The sequence below is a fragment of the Coturnix japonica genome, chromosome 1, assembly GCF_054131305.1.
Source record: "Coturnix japonica strain WE chromosome 1, WE-NBRP24, whole genome shotgun sequence".
NCBI lineage: Eukaryota > Metazoa > Chordata > Aves > Galliformes > Phasianidae > Coturnix > Coturnix japonica.
In genome coordinates, this window is record NC_140663.1 from 44,163,775 (window position 1) to 44,168,490 (window position 4,716).

The following is a 4,716-nucleotide window of genomic DNA, read 5'->3' on the forward strand; positions in this document are numbered from 1 at the left end:
GGCCCTGCCCCTAGCCAGGGGGGGGAAAGGGACAACAGAGTATACTGGACTGTGTGGATTAAGTGGCCTGGCACATCTCAACCACAGAAATATAAAGCCTTGGTGGACACTGGTGCACAATGCACCCTAATGCCCTCAAGTCACCAAGGGACACAACCAATATATATCCATGGAGTGACTGGGGGATTCTCAAGAATTGACTATGTTGGAGGCCGAAATAAGCCTCACTGGTAAAAACTGGCAAAAACACCCTATTGTGACTGGTCCAGAGGCTCCATGTATACTGGGAATCGATTACCTTAGGATGGGACATTTTAAGGATCCCAAGGGGTATCGATGGGCCTTTGGGATAGCTGCTGTTAACACAAACGGTGTTAAGCAGTTGTCAGCTTTACCTGGTCTGTCAGATGATCCTTCTGCTGTGGGGTTGCTCCAGGTAAAAGACCAAGAGGTACCAATTGCCACCAAAGTAGTTCACAGACGGCAGTACCGCACCAATAGGGACTCATTGCTCCCCATTCACAAGCTAATTCACCAATTAGAAAATCAGGGAGTGATTAGCAAAACTCACTCGCCTTTTAACAGCCCCATATGGCCAGTGCGTAAAACCAGTGGGGAATGGAGGCTGACGGTAGATTACCGTGGCCTGAATGAAGTCACACCTCCATTAAGTGCTGCTGTACCAGACATGCTAGAACTCCAGTATGAACTGGAGACAAAAGAAGCTAGGTGGTATGCCACCATTGACATTGCTAATGCCTTCTTTTCCATCCCATTGGCTGCAAAATGTAGGCCACAGTTTGCTTTTACCTGGAGAGGTATTCAGTATACCTGGAACCGTTTACCTCAAGGGTGGAAGCACAGCCCAACAATTTGCCATGGATTGATCCAAGCTGTCTTGGAACAGGGTAATGCTCCTGAGCACTTGCAGTATATTGATGATATTGTGGTGTGGGGCCATACAGCAGCAGAGGTTTTTCAGAAAGGAAAACAGATAATCCAAATTCTTTTGCAAGCTGGTTTTGCCATTAAGCGCAGCAAGGTGAAGGGGCCTGCCCAGGAAATCCAGTTCTTAGGTATAAAATGGCAAGATGGACGTCGTCACATCCCAGAAGATGTGATTGACAAAATCACTGCTATGTCTCCGCCCACCAACAAAACAGAGACCCAATCTTTTCTGGGAGTAGTGGGCTTTTGGAGAATGCATGTCCCAAACTACAGCCACATAGTGAGCCCCCTCTATCAGGTAACACGGAAGAAGAATAATTTCTCATGGGGTCCTGAGCAGCAGCAGGCTTTTGAGCAGGTAAAACAAGAGATAGCCCGTGCCGTGGCCTTGGGGCCAGTACGGACGGGACAGGATGTGAAGAACATCCTCTACACTGCTGCTGGAGAGAAAGGTCCCACCTGGAGTTTGTGGCAAAGAGCCTCAGGAGAGACCCGAGGCCGACCCCTAGGATTCTGGAGTCGAGCATATAAAGGGTCTGAGGAGCGCTACACTCCGACTGAGAAGGAGATCTTAGCCATGTATGAGGGGGTTCAGGCTGCTTCTGAAGTAGTTGGGACAGAAGTTCAGCTTCTTCTAGCACCTCGCTTGCCAGTAATAAACTGGATGTTTAAAGGACAGGTTCCCTCCACCCATCATGCTACTGATGCCACTTGGAGTAAGTGGATTTCATTAATTACTCAACGAGCTCGAATGGGAAAACTCAGCCGTCCTGTAATTCTAGAAGTGATCATGGACTGGCCTGAGAGTAAAAAAATTGAAACACCACCTACAGAAGAGGTATCACGTGCTAAAGAGGTACCACCATACAATGAGCTACCAGAAAACGAAAAGAAATTTGCCCTATTCACAGACGGATCATGTCGTATTGTAGGGAAGCATCGCAGATGGAAAGCTGCTGTATGGAGCCCCACACGACAAGTTGCAGAGGCCACTGAAGGTAAAGGAGAATCAAGTCAATTCGCAGAGGTAAAGGCTGTTCAGCTAGCTTTAGATGTGGCTGAACGGGAGAGGTGGCCAATGCTTCATCTTTATACTGATTCATGGATGGTGGCAAATGCCTTATGGGGGTGGTTGCAACAGTGGGAAGATGATAATTGGCAATGAAAGGGTAAACCTGTTTGGGCTGCTGAACTGTGGAAAGACATTGCTGCCCGAATAAGGAACATTGTTGTAAAGGTGCGCCATGTAGATGCTCATGTGCCTAAAAGTAAGGCTACTGAAGAACATAAAAATAACCATCAGGTTGATCGAGATGCCAAAACTGAGGTGGCTCAAATAGACTTGGACTGGCAGAACAAGGGTGAATTATTCCTAGCTCGGTGGGCCCACGAGACTTCAGGTCATCAAGGAAGGGATGCGACATACAAGTGGGCCAGAGACCGAGGGGTGGACTTAACTATGGACGCTATTGCTCGAGTTATTCATGACTGTGAAACATGCGCCATAATTAAACAAGCCAAGAGGATGAAACCTTTTTGGGGGGAAGGGCGATGGCAAAAGTATAAATATGGAGAAGCATGGCAGGTTGATTATATCACCTTGCCACGATCTCGCAATGATAAGCGTTATGTACTCACCATGGTGGAGGCAACCACTTGGGTGGCTTGAAACATACGCAGTACCCCATGCTACCGCCCGAAACACCATATTAGGGTTGGAAAAGCAAATCCTGTGGTGGCATGGCACTCCGGAAAGAATTGAATCAGATAATGGGACCCATTTTAAAAATTCTCTTGTAACCACTTGGGCCAAAAATCATGGCATTGAGTGGATTTACCATATTCCCTATCATGCACCAGCTTCTGGTAAGACTGAACGATTCAATGGGTTGTTGAAAACTATGTTGAAAGCAATGGGTGGCGGAACGTATAAAAATTGGGAGAACCATTTAGCAGAAGCCACCTGGTTGGTCAACACTCGAGGATCTAGTAATCATAATGGTCCTAACCAATCCAGCTCCCTACGTACCATGGAGGGAGATAAGGTTCCTGTAGTACACATAAAGAGTGTGTTGGGAAAAACAGTTTGGGTCCTTCCAGGGTCTGGAAAGGGCAAACCTCTCCGGGGCACTGTCTTTGCCCAGGGACCTGGGTGCACGTGGTGGGTGATGGACAAAAATGGGAATGTCCAATGTGTACCACAAGGGAATTTGATGTTGGGGGAGTGCAGCCAATGATTTTCTTGTAGATATATAGGTAGAGTCTCAGAAAATATTTGACGAATTTTCAATTAGATATCAGACTTAAGATAGAGTGGATTAATGTTAAGGAATCACTTTTTTTTCTATATACCTTAATTAGGCATTCTGTAAGCAAGTTTTCCATCTGGACTCTATATCGTGCACTGGCCATGCATGTGTAGAGCACATATGGAAAGAAGTATAAGTCAAAAGGAGATCTGCTGTGGTGGCTGGGAAAGGATGAGTGCACCTTGATGTGGGGGACGCCCTACTAGCGCTGCTTTTCTCCTCCACCGCTGACATGTTTTCCTTATTCAGGCAGTTTTGCCATTTTTCTCAAAATTAATAAATGGTAAGTTAGGTTACAGAGTTTTGTTCCCAACTTAGGGATTTGTATGCAATAAATATAAATTGTTGAGACAATAAGGTTGCTGATTATTCACAACTATATGTATGAGTGTGTATGTATGTATAAACATAATGTAATGATGTAGAATAAGGGGTGGAATGTCATGGTTTAATAATTTTGTAATTTTGCTATCAGTATTCCACATCATAACATCATATAAAGCATGAATAATTTTACTGAATCTGCTACTTACAGGAGAAGACTACATCTATCAGAGAACAACACGATAGGTCACGGGACCTGGACTCTATATTAACTCGGTTGCAGACTAGACTGATCTCTCTTTCGAGTTCTGGCGTTCAGGGGAGTGTGTGGGAGCCTTCACCGTCTCGCCTAAATTTCACAGTAGGCCTCTCGGTTACGGGACTCATTCTCTCTCCTATTTTGCCTGATTTGTTAGCTCAATTTTCAATTATATTATATTATATTTTATTATCCTGTATTTCGATATAGTATTTAGTAAATAAGTGTGCCTCCTTAGATCGTTGCCGCTGTTTTCTTTTCCTAATTAACTTTTTCCTTTCGGCCTAGGGCCCCCTGTGGGGCCCACGGCCCCCTGTCACGGGCGCAAGTGGATTCTTCGTTCAAACCGTGACAACATGTTTTACCGACAGCAGCATTTCTGCAGGTCTTACTAGAAGTTCATCTGTTCTGATAACTTTGAAGCAGTAATAGGAGATAATCTTACTCAAAAGGCACCTAAAGGTGTAGGCAGACATAGATGTATTTTGTTCTTCAGAAGTCCAAAGAAGTCAGCATATGTCAAAATGAACTTATGGCTCATTTAGAAGCACAAAATTTGGTTAGAGTTCACTGTACCAGATGTGTTTGTGTTTCAGATCAGTATGTTTAGTACTAGGGGTAAAAGAAATGTGTCAGTTCCTCAGATCCTTGTTCTCTTCCAAGGAGAGTAAATACAACTATCGGTAGGTATTCTTTCTCCTTGAAAAATAACAAAACAGGAGAACTTTTATATTGGTTGCTGTAGTGCAGCCAGCTCTGAATGTTCAGATGAGCCACTCCTGCTGCATTCCTCTGACACGCTGTTTCATTGAAGGATGGGTCTCATCCTGTAGTGAAATCGTTTATCCTCCCAGCAACAGCCCTTCCTTTCCCTCT